Here is an 18,567-nt window from a genome sequence, read left to right as displayed (position 1 = left end):
TTTAGTGTTATTCTATTTCATAATGATTACCGGAATACGTTTTTAATCCAATTGTCTGTGGAAATGAAAGTTTTGAAGAACGTCAACGATTGAATGAAGACAATTCTAAATTATATTTACGATAATTCAAACTTTTAAATTTAAGATTAATAAGAGTTGAACTAGGCGAAGAATCTTTTCCATAAAAGCCTTTCATGATGTCCCTAGCCGCGGTTATTCTAATATCTCCAAATTTGGCTTAAATCTGGGTGTATGAGATGTTGTAAGGTCTCCAAATTGTCCTGAAGTTTGTATCAAATGGTCTGCCGAATCAACCAAGACTTCCATGATATCCCCAGCCGCGGTAACAACCCAATTATGTTCTCCGAGTATCTGCCTTTCACTTGCGTCTTAAATCTGGGTGTATGAGATGTTGTAAGGTCTCCAAATTGTCCTGGAGTTTGAATCGAATGGTCTACCGAATCAACCAAGGGTTCAATGGTGTCCCCAGCCGCGGTATCAACCCAATTATGTCCACCGAGTATTTTTCTTTCACTTGCGAAAGTAGTTTTTCAAGCTTCTTAAAAGTTGGCTTTCGTGCCATTTGAAAGAAGCCTTCCGACCCACTTATAAAAAGAGCTTAAAAAAAGACTTCCAAGCCTCTTGAAAGGAGGCTACCAAGCCTCTTGAAAGGAGACTTCCCAGCCTCTTGAAAGGAGGCTACCAAGCCTCTTGAAAGGTGGCTACCAAGCCTCTTGAAAGGAGGCTACCAAGCCTCTTGAAAGGAGGCTACCAAGCCTCTTGAAAGGAGGCTTCCAAGCCTCTTGAAAGGAGGCTAGCAAGCCTCTTGAAAGGAGGCTACCAAGCCTCTTGAAAGGAGGCTACCAAGCCTCTTGAAAGGAAGCTACCAAGCCTCTTGAAATGAGGCTACCAAGCCTCTTAAAAGAAGGCTTACTAGCATCTTGAAAGGAGGCTTCCAAGCCGGTTGAAAGAAAGCTTCCAAGCCTCTTGAAAGAAGGCTTCCAAGGCTTTTGAAAAGAGGCTTCCAAGCCGGTTGAAAAGAGGCTTCCAAGCCTTTTGATAAGAGGCTTCCAAGCCATTTTAAAAGAGGCTTCCAAGCCATTTGAAAGGAGGCTTCCAAGCCTCTTGAAAGAAGGCTTCCGAAACTTTTGAAAAAAGGCTTCTGAACATCTTGAAAGGAGGTCTTCGAACTAATGTGAGAAGGCTTCCGAGAAGCGTTGAAGGATGCTTCTAATCCTCTTGCAACGAAGCAACCGGGGTGTCCAGATAACCTTGCGTGCAAAGGCGTAGGATTGCCAATCCGGAGATGGGGAGTTCGATTCTTGGTCCGATCTAGGATGTTTTTGGGTGCGAAACATTTTCGACTCCCTGGGCATAGTGTATCTATTGTACTTGCCACTCAAGATACATATTCATACAATGGCGGACATAGAGAGCATTCAATTAATAACTGAGGAAATGCTTATAAAATACTAAGTTGAAAAGCAGGCCAAGTTCCAGTTAGAATGTAGAGTCATATAAGAAGAACGAAGCAACTGAGCTTTCCTGAAAAAATCCTTCATGCCTCTTAAACGGAGGCTTCCGAACCTTAAGATTCTAAATTTTAGTCCAAAAGCATATTCTGAACATATTATTCAACTTTTCGCTTAGATCAGGTAGATTGCATTGAAGATTTTTTAAATTTGTGCATTCTACATTTTGTCCGTTTGATCGGCGATTCCAGAAGGCAGAAGCGCATCTGTTTAGCACGTCTTGAACTCTCATTAGCCCTTCTCTTGAGCCATTTGTACAACAAGGTTCAAACAAGTACAGCGTTGAAAGTCAAGGCCTTGTTTTGGACAGATTCGATGATCATCCTTCACCGAGGTGCCATATCTCACCGCCGACGGTGTTTGGGTGCATTTCTCGCGGCACGTATCCAGCTCAGCTTCAAAAAAGCACATCCTGGTGGAATGGCCCACCATGGCATAGTCAACCGTCTTGGTTTTGGCCACCTCGAACTCCAAAAAACCTCATTCGACTTGCCACACGAGCTACTTGAAGAGAGAAAAGTATTACTGCTAGATTTGATCGTCATTTCCGGCACTTATTCGTATTGTTGCTCTGCTGCGTCGCTTCAATCACAACAGCAAGCCAAGTAACCGCCCAGATCAATCGTCAGGTTTTCTACAAATGTTGGAGCTCATTGAAGCTTCCAACAATTTAGTTCGACTAGCACAAAATGAAGTTTTCGCTAAAGATATTGCTGCGGTAGCTACACACGGTCAAGTCGAACCAAACTCGAAACTATGGAATTTCACCCCGATTCTCGTTGATGGGATTCTAGGACTTCAAGGCCACCTGAGACATGCGGCCATCTTCAACGACAGGAAACATCCGATTATTCTGCCAGCGCAACACCCTCTAACGATTTCGATTGTTTCGTACTACCGCCTGAAGAACCTGCACGCTGGACCTCAACTTCTTGCGGCATGCGTCCGGGAAAGATTTTGGCCTCTTCGTCTACGGGATCTGGCAAGAAGTGTTGTGCACTCCTGCATAAGCTGCTTTCGCTGCCGTCCTCGTAATCTCGAGCAGCTGCTGGCAGCTATTTTTGTCTGCTGGTCTATGACCTCTCCACTTCGGCGTTCAAAGCAGCGCTGCATCGGTTTAGCCGCGAAGGAATTAAAGGAATTGGACAAACAGTTTCGTTCAGCTCCAGAATGGAATAGTTCACCAATGTGTGTGCGAAGGAATAAACTTTAAGTTCATGCCGCCTCGCAGCCCAAACTTCGGCGGCTTGTGCGAGGCGGCAGTCAAGTCCTTCAAGAATCACTTCCGTCGATTCGTCGGAAACACGGTCCTTTATTAGGACGACTTCTTCATTCTGCTACCAAGCATCGAAGCCTGTTTGAACTCGCGGCCGCTGATGCCGCTCTCTTCCGACCCGAACGATCTCGAAGTGCTCACTCCTGAACCCGACCTCTCGGATGTTCCTCGAAATCGACTGGATGGATACCAGCAAAATTTGAGAGCTTCTCCGGCGAATATGCAAACGGTTGGCAGCAGAATACCTCTGTCTGGCCTACATCTACGCACTAAAATTTACCATTTAACGGACACGCATTTGGGACAACGTCAACATCGGTACAATGGTACTAGTTGAAGAAGATGGTCTTCCGCCTCTATGGAAGTACGGAAGGATCATAAACATAATTCACGAAGACGATTGCCACATCCGTGTCCTAAACGTGCGGACAGAAACCGGGGAATAAAATTGACTACGCCGCTGAATATTTTTTATTATTTGGCATTTTTACTATTGAGTCAAGATTTATCTAGCTTCTGTCGTAAATACATATTTTCAGCCAAGTTCATATGACAATATATGCAGCATATATTCTCATTTCCAGTAAAGTCTAGACCCAACAAAATTGGAAGTAGCTTAAGAACTTAACTAAAGAACTGAAGCTTTTTCAGCTAAAAAAGTAGCATATTCATTGTTTGTTGGGAACCAACTAGGTCCCTTGTTATGAACAAAACTATATTTATTCAAACAAAATGGACCTGACATTTAATTATTCAGAAAATAAGGGAATCGTTCTTCAGGAATTCAAGGAATTGCTACTAGAACTTCTTCGGTAGTACGTACTAAAATATTTCAGTCAAAAAGTATTTCAGAGCTTCATTTAAAAATTTTGTCTCGAAACTCGACAATCCTTTTTTTTTAATTCTTAACGAACTAATACGTCTAATTCCATAATTTCAACAGTAACTCTTTTTGGAATTTCCTCGAAAATTTCTACTGTAAGGCCGTCGGGAAATGCACACGACATTCATTTAAGAATTTATATAAAAATTTCTTCTGAGGTTTGAATCAGGAATTCCTTTGCGATTTTTTTCCAGAAATGCTCCATGAATTGATCATCAAATTCTTTTATGAACTCCTTTGGATATTCTCACAAAAATTCAGGCGTGAATTCTTCATGAAAGATGAATTTCATGGAGTAGTTCCTTGGAGAATTCTGTAGAGAAAATTCTGGGAAAACATATAAAGATATTTTTGGAAGAGTTCATGAAGGAATTTTCGCGGATATTCTTGTAGGTACTTTTGAGAGAATTCTTGGAGAATTTCTAAAGAAGTCAGAAGATAAAGTGGGATAATTTTAGGAGTATTTTCCTTATGATATTTCGGAGGAGTTTTTAAGGAAATTTCCCAGAAAACCCTGTAAGGTTTTGGAGGAACTTCCGGAAGAATTCCCGGAGGAACTTCCGGAGGAATTCCCGGAGGAACTTCCGGAGGAATTCCCGGAGGAACTTCCGGAGGAATTCCCGGAGGAACTTCCGGAGGAATTCCTGGAGGAACTTCCGGAGGAATTCCTGGAGGAACTCCGGAGGAATTCCGGAGGAACTTCCGAGGAATTCCCGGAGGAACTTCCGGAGGAATTCCTGAGGAACTTCCGAGGAATTCCCGGAGGAACTTCCGGAGGAATTCCCGGAGGAACTTCCGAGGAATTCCCGGAGGAACTTCCGGAGGAATTCCCGGAGGAACTTCCGGAGGAATTCCTGACGAACTTCCGGAGGAATTCCCGGAGGAACTTCCGGAGGAATTCCCGGAGGAACTTCCGGAGGAAGGAACTTCCGGAGGAATTCCGGAGGAACTTCCGGAGGAATTCCTGAGGAACTTCCGGAGGAATTCCCGGAGGAACTTCCGGAGGAACTTCCGGAGGAATTCGGAGGAACTTCCGGAGGAATTCCTGAGGAACTTCCGGAGGAATTCCGGAGGAACTTCGGAGGAATTCGGAGGAACTTCCGGAGGAATTCCCGGAGGAACTTCCGGAGGAATTCCCGGAGGAACTTCCGGAGGAATTCCCGGAGGAACTTCCGAGGAATTCCTGAGGAACTTCCGAGGAATTCCCGGAGGAATTCCGGAGGAACTTCCGAGGAACCGGAGAATTCCCGGAGGAACTTCCGGAGGAATTCCTTGAGGAACTTCCGGAGGAATTCCCGGAGGAACTTCCGGAGGAATTCGGAGGAACTTCCGGAGGAATTCCCGGAGGAACTTCCGGAGGAATTCCTGGAGGAACTTCCGAGGAATTCGGAGGAACTTCCGAGGAATTCGGAGGAACTTCCGGAGGAATTCCGGAGGAACTTCGAGGAATTCCCGGAGGAACTTCCGGAGGAATTCGGAGGAACTTCCGGAGGAATTCCCGGAGGAACTTCCGGAGGAATTCCGGAGGAACTTCCGGAGGAATTCCTGGAGGAACTTCCGGAGGAATTCGGAGGAACTTCCGGAGGAATTCCCGGAGGAACTTCCGGAGGAATTCCCGGAGGAACTTCCGGAGGAATTCCGGAGGAACTTCCGGAGGAATTCCCGGAGGAACTTCCGGAGGAATTCGGAGGAACTTCCGGAGGAATTCCTGAGGAACTTCGGAGGAATTCCTGGAGGAACTTCCGGAGGAATTCCGGAGGAACTTCCGAGGAATTCCCGAGGAACTGGAGGAATTCCTGAGGAACTTCCGGAGGAATTCGGAGAACTTCCGGAGGAATTCCCGGAGGAACTTCCGGAGGAATTCCCGGAGGAACTTCCGGAGGAATTCGGAGGAACTTCCGGAGGAATTCCTGGAGGAACTTCCGGAGGAATTCCCGGAGAACTTCCGAGAACTTCCCGGAGGAATTCCTGGAGGAACTTCCGGAGGAATTCCCGGAGGAACTTCCGGAGGAATTCCTCGGAGGAACTTCCGAGGAACTTCCGGAGGAATTCCGGAGGAACTTCCGGAGGAATTCGGAGGAACTTCCGGAGGAATTCCCGGAGGAACTTCCGGAGGAATTCGGAGGAACTTCCGGAGGAATTCCCGGAGGAACTTCCGGAGGAATTCGGAGAACTTCCGGAGGAATTCTGAGGAACTTCCGGAGGAATTCCTGGAGGAACTTCCGGAGGAATTCCCGGAGGAACTTCCGGAGGAATTCGGAGGAACTTCCGAGGAATTCCCTGAGGAACTTCCGGAGGAATTCCCGGAGGAACTTCCGGAGGAATTCCCGGAGGAACTTCCGGAGGAATTCCGGAGGAACTTCCGGAGGAATTCCTGGAGGAACTTCCGAGGAATTCCGGAGGAACTTCCGGAGGAATTCGGAGGAACTTCCGGAGGAATTCCCGGAGGAACTTCCGGAGGAATTCCCGGAGGAACTTCCGGAGGAATTCCCGGAGGAACTTCCGGAGGAATTCCTGAGGAACTTCCGGAGGAATTCCCGAGGAACTTCCGAGGAATTCGGAGGAACTTCCGAGAGAATTCCGGAGGAACTTCCGGAGGAATTCCCGGAGGAACTTCCGGAGGAATTCGAGGAACTTCCGGAGGAATTCCCGGAGGAACTTCCGGAGGAATTCCCGGAGGAACTTCCGGAGGAATTCCCGGAGGAACTTCCGGAGGAATTCCCTGAGGAACTTCCGGAGGAATTCCCGGAGGAACTTCCGGAGGAATTCCCGGAGGAACTTCCGGAGGAATTCCCGGAGGAACTTCCGGAGGAAATTTCGGAGGAATTCCCGGAGGAACTTCCGGAGGAATTTCCGGAGGAACTTCCGGAGGAATTCCCGGAGGAACTTCCGGAGGAATTCCTGAGGAACTTCCGGAGGAATTCCGGAGGAAATTCAGGAGGAATTCCCGGAGGAACTTCCGGAGGAATTCCTGGAGGAACTTACGGAGGACTTCCCGGAGGAACTTCCGGAGGAATTCCTGAGGAACTTCCGGAGGAATTCCGGAGGAACTTCCGAGGAATTCCCGGAGGAACTTCCGGAGGAATTCCGGAGGAACTTCCGGAGGAATTCCCGGAGGAACTTCCGGAGGAATTCCCGGAGGAACTTCCGGAGGAATTCCCGGAGGAACTTCCGAGGAATTCGGAGGAACTTCCGGAGGAATTCCGTGAGGAACTTCCGGAGGAATTCCCGGAGGAACTTCCGGAGGAATTCCGGAGGAACTTCCGGAGGAATTCCGGAGGAACTTCGGAGGAATTCCCGGAGGAACTTCCGGAGGAATTCCGGAGGAACTTCCAGAGGAGAATTCGGAAGGAACTTTCGGAGGAATTCCTAGAGGAACTTCCGGAGGAATTCCCGGAGGAACTTCCGAATTGACTTCCGGAGGAATTCCTGAGGAACTTCCGGAAGAATTCCCGGGGGAACTTCCGGAGGAATTCCCGAGGAACTTCGGAGGAATTCCCGGAGGAACTTCCGGAGGAATTCCGTGGGAACTTCCGGAGGAATTCCATGAGGAACTTCCGGAGGAATTCCCGGTGAACTTCCGGAGGAATTCCCGGGGGAACTTCCGGAGGAATTCCCGTGGGAACTTCCGGAGGAATTCCCGGGGGAACTTCCGGAGGAATTCCCGGGGGAACTTCCGGAGGAATTCCCGGGGGAACTTCCGGAGGAATTCCCGGGGGAACTTCCGGAGGAATTCCCGGGGGAACTTCCGGAGGAACTTCCGGAGGAATTCCCGGAGGAACTTCCGGAGGAATTCCCGGAGGAACTTCCGGAGGAATTCCCGGAGGAACTTCCGGAGGAATTCCCGGAGGAACTTCCGGAGGAATTCCCGGAGGAACTTCCGGAGGAATTCCCAGAGGAACTTCCGGAGGAGTTCGTGGAGAAACTTCCGGAGGAGTTCCTGGAGGAACTTCCGGAGGAATTCCCGGAGGAACTTCCGGAGGAGTTCCCGGAGGAACTTCCGGAGGAATTCTCGGAGGAACTTCCGGAGGAATTCCCGGAGGAATTCCCGGAGGAACTTCTTGGAGGAACTTCCGGAGGAATTTTCGGAAGAATTCCCGGAGGAACTTCCGGAGGAATTTCCGGAGGAATTCCCGGAGGAACTTCCGAGAGAAATCCTGGAGGAACTTCCGTAGGAATTCCTGGAGGATCTTCCGGAGGAACTACCGAAGAAATTCCCGGAGGAACTTCCGGAGGAATTCCCGGAGGAACTTCCGGAGGAATTCTCGGAGGAACTTCCGGAGGAATTCCCGGAGGAACTTCCGGAGGAATTTTCGGAAGAATTCCCGGAGGAACTTCCGGAGGAAAGTCCGGAGGAACTTCCGGAGGAATTCCCGGAGGAACTTCCGAGAGAAATCCTGGAGGAACTTCCGTAGGAATTCCTGGAGGATCTTCCGGAAGAACTACCGGAGAAATTCCCGGAGGAACTTCCGGAGGAATTCCCGGAGGAACTTCCGGAGGAATTCTCGGAGGAACTTCCGTAGGAATTCGCGGAGGAACTTCCGGAGGAATTTTCGGAAGAATTCCCAGAGGAACTTCCGGAGGAATTTCCGGAGGAACTTCCGGAGGAATTTCCGGAGGAACTTCCGGAGGAACTTCCGGAGGAATTCCCGGAGGAACTTCCGAAAGAAATCCTGGAGGAACTTCCGTAGGAATTCCTGGAGCAGATTTCAGAGCGCTTCGTGGTGGAGTTTGTGGATGAATTTCGGAAAATTCTTATGGCTTGAAAAAGGCTCACGCCGTTTCACGCCGCCGTTTATTACCAACGCCGGCACGCCGCTGGCGCTGGTTGAAAATAATCTATCACACCGCCGCCGACAAATTCTCAATCGGCGCACAAGTCTACTACCAGTGAGCCAACCGTCCACTGAGCAGGACGACGCGATTGGCCACAACTTCTTCCATCGTAGTACACTATGTGCTGCGCGATGCCCTAGGGCCTCTGAACCGTGTAAGTATTTGTATTTAATGAATTAAAAAAAAAGGAATGTTTGTGTGGCATGTGCTGTTCATCGACGACTGCTCTAATGGATTAACATTGAGCATGTCCAACCTGCTGACTTCAAGGTGGAGGACTCAACAAACCAGATGCGAGATGCAACGTCATTTCTCGTAGTGAAGCTTATCACCATCATGATTGTATCGGTGATCAAGTTGGCCAACTGGTGGTTTCGTGAGGCAGAGGAATTGTAAAGGGTGTATTCGATAAAAATGGCACACCAAAAATCTTCTGTAACTTTTGAACCGTTTGAGTAAAACACCTGAAAATTTGAGCAAATCTTATTCATAGTGTATTGTTTACATCTGCAGAGTTTCTTAGTTATTCATACAGTGGTTACGATCATGATGCCGGAACAAGAGATCGACAGGGACAAAAATGTGTGCATCAACCATCAAAATCCGTAGGCGTCCCTCCGATCGATCGCTAACAAGCTTGGGATTGCAAATTCAACTGTATCTCGTGTAATGAGAATCTTCAAGGAGTGTCTGAGTGTTCAAATGAAGGAAGTGAATGGACAGTAAAATGACTCGGAGTGGTTCAACAGCCCAAGAAGTTCCAATACGTGTCCATTTGAGATTTCGCTAAAAAGTCCAAGGTGTCGGTTGGTTTTGTGCAGAAAACCATGAAGTGTGCTAGGTTATATGTTTACAAGATGCAAAAAACCCCAAACTTAAATGAAAAGCGAAACATCACTGCTAAAACTCGCACCTGGAAATTTTATATGATGTTGTTCACCAAATTGTGTTGCATCGTGATGGATGATGAAACCTACGTCGAGGCTGACTTCCGTCAACTTCCAGGGCAAGAATATTTTGTTGCCAAGTCTAAGTTAGATATTTCGGAGGATGTCCGAACAAAGAAGTTAACAATATTTGCAATGAAGGCAGATGTTTTGCAGATGTGCCGTTCCCTTCACTACTTCCGGAACAATCAACGGTACGATTTATACCGAAGAGTGCTTCAAGAAGCGTATTTTACTATCCATAAGAAAATACAAAGTGTCAACTTTGTTTTGACCTGATCTGGCGTCCTGCCCCTACGCTAGAAACGTGTTGAGTGGTACCGAGCTAACGGAGTTAAATTTGGCCAAAATATATGAACTTACCAAATTCACTGGAACTTCACCCGATTGAAAAATTCTGGGCAATTGTGAAGACAAAACTTCGCAAACATCCCAAAATAAGTAAAATAGAGCTGGAGTTGAATAAAATTTGGGTAAAAACAACAAAAACACTGGGAAAATCGATTGTACAAAATTTGATGGGTGGAGTGAAAAGGAATGTATGCGCATTCGAAATGGGTGTTGAAATCGAATAAAACAAATGCTGCAAATCATAACTCATTAAAAGTTTTTCATTCCCTGAAAATTTCATGAAAATCCGATAATCGGTTTAATTTTGGTAAGTAAATATGTGTGTGCCATTTTTATCGAATACACCCTTTAGAAGGCCATCGAGTCTCCCGAACGACGACGACAAAATCCGAAAGCTATCGACGAACTCTAAACCTAAGATACTTCTACATTATTGGTTGCATCTGGCAGTTGAAAGGGTCGACCTTTCAACAGGGACCGGCGTTGGTTCTCCCAATCTATAATACTCTTCTGATACGAAGTAAGTGTTATCACTATTTATCCCATTTCCGCGCAATATCAATATTATAAATATGTAGGTCTTCCTTTTCGTTAGCCTACTGTTAATGGGAGGAACCGGTCAAGATCATGATCGGATAATTCTTTCGCTTTAAACTGAATTTCTATATGTATAATATTATATGCAAACCAGTTGATGTCAGTTAGTAATTAACATTCGCAAGGTTCATATCCTTTCTCGATTTTTTGCCAACAAAATTCGTAGTCCATATCAAGTACGCGTATCGTGTCATTCGCAGTAAGTGAAAAAATCGAACAGGATTTCGGTCTTCCCACCTCCGCCGCGGAAAGAGCAACCTTCTATCAAAACATCCTCACGTTTAGATGCTTTTATAAGCTCGATGCCTCTACAAGAAAGGACATTTAATTTGTTTTTTAAATTATGTTTAGCTTTTAAATGACACAACATTGTAGTTATAGTTAGAAAAGATAAAAGCTTATTCAGTTTGAACAGTTTTTGTAAGACAAAAATACTGTGTTCGATTTGCATTACAACGAAAGAAAACATACATCGGCCTCCCAAGATACAAAGCGAATCTTCATTATGTTTTCAGAATTGAAGCACTCTGCGCTCGGGATTAAGCTTTCTGATAAGCCTTCAAATGGCGACAAAACTACTGTAACTCGTTGGATACACTCGCAAATCGCAATCAGCGCCATTCTAGAGAAATGGTTGGCAATGGCGAGTTTAATGCAAATTGGTTTGGCACATGCGACCTTGAGCTTTGCGCTAGTTCAGTAACCGAACAGTATAGAGCTCCTTGCATCCATTACCGCTCCGTCGTCTTCGTTTTCCACTTCGAACTTTACCCCATCATCGCTGGCCCTGAACTGACTGCGAAATACCCACATTGGAAGATTGGGTAGCCATTAACTAATGAAATAGCTCAGAGGAGGAAAATCTTTCCCCCATGCCGCCCCTCAGTTATACACCGTTTACGACAATGACAGCGACGACATCCACGATGCCTCGCATATGGTTTCCCATTTATGGAATTGAGAGCTTTGGCGAGGAAAATGCGCGCTGCGGCGACCAGAAATGGATGGAATTTTTACAGCACGACACGGACTGGACCAGTCAGCAGTAGTCGGACCCGACCGGAGCGCGTGAAGGTGGCGAAAAGAATTAAATTGAAATTTGTTTCCTCACCATCGATGAGTTACGGATGGGCAGGCGGCAGGATTCCACGCGGCGCGGACAGTAACGGAAGGAATGCAAAATTGGCTTATCGGGAATCTAGCACGAAATTGAGAAATGGAATGAAGTGGTACAATGACGGCAGCAAGGGGATCGAAGGTATGCTAGCGCATTGTGGGCGCTCTTTATGGTCCAGAATCGAGGGCACGGAAGGTACCCCAGCCGTGTTCGGTTCGGGAGACGTTCTTAAAGCTGGTCCCGACAATTTGTTCGGACGCAAACCGAACAGGAGAACGTGAAATTGTTTAAATGAGCAAATGAAATAATGGCACGAAGTCGTTCGGTGTTTGCTGATTGGATCTGCGTTCTGTGTAGGAAACCGAGGTCGTCGCTCTGTGGATCAGGGGTAAATTAGGCATGCCAAATAATGCAATGCTGTGCTTCGAACTCCACAGCTAGAGCTAGTTCAGAAAACATTTTTAATTTTACGAAATAAGTATAATTTGTTACCCCCTGGTATAATACCAATAAATAAAAAAAAAAACAATTTTGAGGCATTGGAGCAAATGTCCAATAAAATTATTTCCAATTTAAGACAATGTGCTACAAAAATAAGGTTTGCCATAGGAAAACAGCCGATTACGGAATCAGAGTCCAGCTTTGAGTAATTTAATCCATCTACCTACACCGTATACATCTTTAGATCTATCTGCTGACGATCCCGCACCATCCGATCGTAGAGATTGTAATCACCATCGTTTAAGTTTGTTTGTGGAAGCTGTGGTCCCAAAAACCGAAAACTTGCCAGGCCGGATTATGACGAAAAAGGCTTCTTAATATTCTTCCATAAAAGGGCACCGAACTCCGGAACTCCGGAGCAGTGGGTACAGCGATATGTGAGTTATGAGAAAAGAACACCACACGCTGGCCCGGAGCAGAGCAGCAGAGGGAAATGATAATTTTATTGGTTTTTATCATGAATTATGTCGAACGGAGTGCATAAACCATCGCTCTCCCAACGTTTCTCCCCCTTTTTGTTTTTGTTTTTGGCTGGCACAGCATAATAATTTGTTGGTGGACAAATTTTACGGTCTTTTTATTTCCTCGTTCCAAACAACCAACCAACGGAACGCACCACATGCTCTTGGTCTTTGCTTTATGGGAGGTTTCCTCGGACGACGACTCTGTACGAACTTTCTCCTGATGTAATGCGTGTCTTACTACCGTGAGGCGAAGAATATTTATCATTCTGACTGGTGAGTAACTAATATTGGGGCTCAATAATATGTTTATTGCGGTCATTATTGATATTCTTCAATAAGTTGCTTTATTGGATGTTGGACAATATGTTATCAATCATCAAACGTGTAGAGTTTTTGTTCCTTTTTTTTTTCTTTTCTTTTTTTCCTTTCTTGTGTTCCAAATCGAAACACATATAAGTAGCTTTCCTTGGATAAGTAAAAAGATATGCGGCTACAAAGAAAAATAATGATGAAGGGGGTTAGAATCGATTTTCCAAATCATTTGAGCGCGACCAGGGATGAACAATGAACGTGTTCAACATTTGAAATCCGTAGCATTTGAAAAACTAAATCATAACTATCATAACTGAACTCAACATCATAGCTTTGAAACAACTTTTTAGTTGTCGACAAGATCATAGTTCTCACAGATTGAGATATATCGGAACCAATCTGGTTATGGAATTGGTATTTGGTTAAACATTTTCAACTAAATTTGTGTTCAGTGTTATGATATTTAACCTTCAAGAAACATTATCAATCCCTGGATAACTGGCAAGAAAGACGCGTGCCGTAGCTCTTTGTGTGTATTAAAGGAACTCGAAAATGCCCCTGAAACTCGAACTACGCACATCACCCGATCCATCGGTCTCCTTGACCAACCGTGTCAGCTTATCCGAAAATCCGTCTTCGTGTATAAGCTGCCTTAGCTGATCGATTGATTGTATCATTTGCTGCTTTGAGATCGATTAATAGATAATTCTTGAGTACGTTGTGTTCGCGGCATTTCCGATACCTGACGCAGTGACGCATGGCATGTAGCCTGCTTTGTAGATGGGACACCTGGCAACTTTCATCTTCTTCCGTGGAACAACCTCCATCTCCAAAATCTGGGTAATTACTTGAGGCTTTGTTGTTCTTCATTCGACCAAACTCCTCCGACCGAGATATACGGCCCCACATACTGGTTGAAAGTTGGAACCAATCACGCTCATATTGGGCTCGTCTTGGGGCAGCCGATCGCAGTCAAGTCACGGCTGGGCTGTACCATCTGTGAAGGACACGCCGATGGGCGTGGAGAAAATCTACATCACTACAGCTCCCTCATCTGCCCTGTAGTAGATACGATCAGGTCTATAAAGTATCAACAAAAAGTGATTCACTGTACTGCATTTTGGTATTGGCAATCAGTTAAATTTGAATACGCTTTTTTGGTGTGTATTTCTTTCGAATGGGTAGCAAGCTACCTTAGCCGGAAACATTTCGATTAATCGTGTCAAAGCAAAGAGTGAATCAGTTTGCTGAGTATTGTTGCGACGAACGGACGAGCCTAGTAATCTCGTCTTGGATTTAAATTGGAACCTCGGTTTTTCGGATGACTTTGTTTTGTAGTGCTCCGGGAAATATAAGATACGTAGTGAAGGGTGTAATCAGGTAACGGTAAGGAAAAAATGGAAGATACAGAGAGCAAATATGAAAAAAATTATAAACAGAAATTTCCCCGGTAGGCTCCCTGACGGAAGGGCAGTGGAATAGGCCGGGTGACAAAAAAAGTGCAAAAGAGACGGCACAATAAAAAAACAAAGAATCGGAAAAGGCCAGCGTCTCCGATATGCTCCCTGACGGGAGGGCAGAGGAGTAGGCCGGGTGACAAAAAAAAATGCAAAAAAGATGGCATCCAAAACAAAAAATGCAATGACAAAATCTGGCGGCTCCAGTAGGCTCCCTGATGGAAGGGCAGAGGAGTAGGCCGGGCGACAAAACAAAGTGCAAAAAAAAGATGGAAAGTTAAAGAATAATGCGTCTCCAAAAAGTAGAAAAAAAGCTTATAAAATAAACAGATGACGAGTTGGATTATTTGTTTGATACAAATGTAAAAATTTTAAACGAAATTACAAGATTGGATGAAAGAATTGGTTTTGGAATCAGGTTTCAAATATCATATTTACAAAGCCATTATTAGGAAAAAAAGTTCCTAGATTTGATTTACTTTTGAATTGGATTTGTATTTGACTTGGATTGAAGTTGTATTGGATTAAGACTTAACTTGAATTACATTTCGATTCGATTTGGACTGGAATTGGATTGGATTTTAATTGGGTTTTGATAGGATTGGATTTGGCTTGGATTTGGCTTGGATTTGGATTGGATTTGGATTGGATTTGGATTGGTTTGGATTGGATTTGGATTGGATTTTGATTGGATTTGGATTGGATTTGGATTTGGATTGGATTTGGGTTTGGATTGGATTAGATTTTGATTGGATTGGATTTTGATTGGATTTGGATTGGATTGGATTTGGATTGGATTTGGATTGGATTTGGATTGGATGTGGATTGGATTTGGATAGGTTTTGGATTGGATTTGGATTGGATTTGGATTGGATTTGACTGATCTTGGATTGATTTGGATTGATTTGGATTGGTTTCGATTGATTTGGATTGGTTTGGACTGGTTTGGATTGGTTTCGACTGGATTTGGATTGGATGTGGACTGGATTTGGATAGGTTTTGACTGGATTTGGATTGGATTTGGACTGGATTTGGATTGATTTGGATTGGTTTGGACTGGATTTGGATTGGTTTGGATTGATTTGGACTGGATTTCGATTGGATTTGACTGGTTTGGACTGATTTGGATTGGATTTGGATGGATTGGATCTGGACAGGTTTTGATTGGATCTGGATTGGATTTGACTTGGATTTGACTGGTTTGGATTGGATTTGACTGGATTTGGACTGGATTTGGATTGGATTTGGATTGATTGGATTGATTTGACTGGACTTTCGATTGGATTTGGATTGGATTTGGATTGGATTTGGACTGGATCTTGACCGATGTGGACTGGATTTGGATAGGATTTGGATTGATTGACTGGATGGACTGGATTTGATTGACTGGATTGATTTGGATTGGATTTGGATTGGATTTGGATTGGTTTGGATTGATTTGACTGGATTTGGATTGATTTGACTGGATTTGGATTGGTTTGATTGGATTTGATTGATTTGGACTGGATTTGGACTGGGTTTGATTGGTTTGGATTGATTTGGATTGGTTTGATTGGATTGGGTTGGATTTGATCGATTGGATTTGGATTTGATTGAATTTGACTGGTTTGGTTTGGATTGGATTTGGATTGACCTGATTGATTTGGATTGGTTTGGATTGATTTGATTGGTTTGGATTGATTTGGTTGGATTTGACTGGTTTGGACTGGACTTGACTGACCTGGACTGGATCTGGTTTGGATTGATTTGGACTGGATCTGACTGGATTGGACTTGGATCTGACTGATTGGACTTGGATTGACTGGATCTGGACTGACCTGGATTGGTTTGGACTTGGTTTGACTGGATTTGGATTGGTTTGGTTGGATTTGGATTGGATCTGGACTGGTTTGGACTGACCTGGACTGATCTGGATTTGGATTGGTTTGACTGGATCTGGACTGACTGGACTTGACTGGATTGATCTGATTTGACTGGATTTGGTTGGATTTGGATTGACCTGGACTGGATTTGGACTTGATTTTGACTGGATCTGGACTGGATTTGACTGGATTTGGACTGGTTTGGATTGATTTGGATTGGATTTGGACTGGATCTGACTGGATCTGGACTGGATCTGGATTGGTCTGACTGGATTTGGACTGGTTGGATTGGATTTGGATTGGTTTGGACTGGATTTGGATTGACTGGATTGGATTTGATTGGTTTGGATTGATTTGGATTGGATTTGATTGATTTGGATTGGATTTGTATAGGATTTGGATTGGATTTGATTGGATTTGGATTGATTTGGATTGATTTGGATTGGATTTGGATTGGTTTGGATTGGATTGGATTGGATTTGGTTTGGATTGATTTGGTTTGGATTGATTTGGATTGATTTGGATTGATTTGGATTGGTTTAGATTAGATTTGGATTGGTTTGGATTGGATTTGATTGGATTTGATTGATTTGGATTGATTTGATTGGTTTGATTGGATTTGGATTGATTTGATTGGATTTGGATTGGATTTGGATTGGATTTGGATTGGATTTGGATTGGATTTGGATTGGATTTGGATTGGATTTGGATTGGATTTGGATTGGATTTGGATTGGATTTGGATTGGATTTGGATTGTAGCAACTACCGCGCAATCACATTGCTGAACGCAACGGCAAGGGAGTTCGTGGGGTAGTACCAGGCAGGTTTTATGGGCCAACGCTTCACCACGGACCAGGTGCTCGCCATTCGCCAAGTACTGCAGAAATGCCGCGAATACAACGTGGCCACACATCATCTATTCATCGACTACAAAGCCGCATAAGATACAATCGATCGGGACCAGATATGGCAGCTAATGCACGAAAATGGATTTCCGGATAAACTGACACGGTTGATCAAAGCGACGATGGATCGAATGATGTGCGTAGTTCGAGTTTCAGGGGCATTCTCGAGTCCCTTCGAAACCAGCAGAGGGTTACGGCAAGGTGATGGTCTTTCGTGTCTGCTATTCAACATCGCTTTGGAAGGGGTAATACGAAGAGCAAGGATTAACACGAGTGGTACGATTTTCAATAAGTCCGTCCAGCTATTTGGCTTCGCCGACGATATAGATATTATGGCACGTAACTTTGAGCAGATGGAGGAAGCCTACATCAGACTGAAGAGGAAAGCCAAGCGGATCGGACTAGTCATTAGCACGTCGAAGACGAAGTACATGACAGGAAGAGTTTCAAGAGAAGACAATGTCAGCCACCCACCGCGAGTTTGCATCGGTGGTGCCGAAATCGAGGTGGTAGAAGAATTTGTGTACTTGGGCTCACTGGTGACAGCCGAAAATGATACCAGCAGAGAAATTCGGAGACGCATAGTGGCTGGAAATCGTACGCACTTTGGACTCCGCAAGACGCTCCGATCAAATAGAGTTCGTCGCCGTACCAAACTGACAATCTAAAAATCACTCATTAGACCGGTAGTCTTCTTCGGACACGAGACCTGGACGATGCTCGTGGAGGACCAACGCGCACTTGGAGTTTTCGAAAGGAAAGTGCTGCGTACCATCTATGGTGGGGTGCAGATGACGGACGGTACGTGCAGGAGGCGAATGAACCACGAGTTGCATGAGCTGCTGGGAGAACCATCCATCGTTCACACCGTGAAAATCGGACGACTGTGGCGGCCCGGGCACGTAGCCAGAATGTCGGACAGTAACCCGATGAAAATGGTTCTCGACAACGATCCGACGGGCACAAGAAGGCGAAGTGCGCAGCGGGCAAGGCGAATCGATCAGGTGGAAGATGCCTTGCGGACCCTCCGTAGACTGCGTGGTTGGCGACGTGTAGCCATGGACCGAGCCGAATGGAGAAGACTCTTATATACCAGACAAGCCAATTTGGCCTTAGTCTGAATAAATAATAATAGAACATACCAAAACGATGAGATCTACAAATTATTTTTACTTTTCTGAACAATATTATTTAAATTACCAGAAAAGCATTACGTTTTATACTTGAACGCTTTTAACAAACATCGAAGAAATTTTCAAGTGGAAAGCTAAATGCGTTTCTGTTGAAGATACAGAATTGTATAAAATTTTGAGTAGGGTTTGAATGGCTTTATTGAGCGGCGCAGCCGAATTTTTGTTATGATAAGGAGATTGGAATTATTAAAAAATAATTTCGAGAGCGGAGACGAGCCAGCCTTGGGCTGAAAGAAAAAAAAAGTCGATATTCCGCGAAATTCCGTTTAATTTCGTTAAAAGTATGATTTTTCCATCGAAATTTTTGAAATTTAACGATTCGAAACGAAATCA

This window comes from Armigeres subalbatus, chromosome 1, assembly GCF_024139115.2.
Source record: "Armigeres subalbatus isolate Guangzhou_Male chromosome 1, GZ_Asu_2, whole genome shotgun sequence".
Lineage (NCBI taxonomy): Eukaryota > Metazoa > Arthropoda > Insecta > Diptera > Culicidae > Armigeres > Armigeres subalbatus.
Note: the sequence above shows the minus strand (reverse complement) of the source record.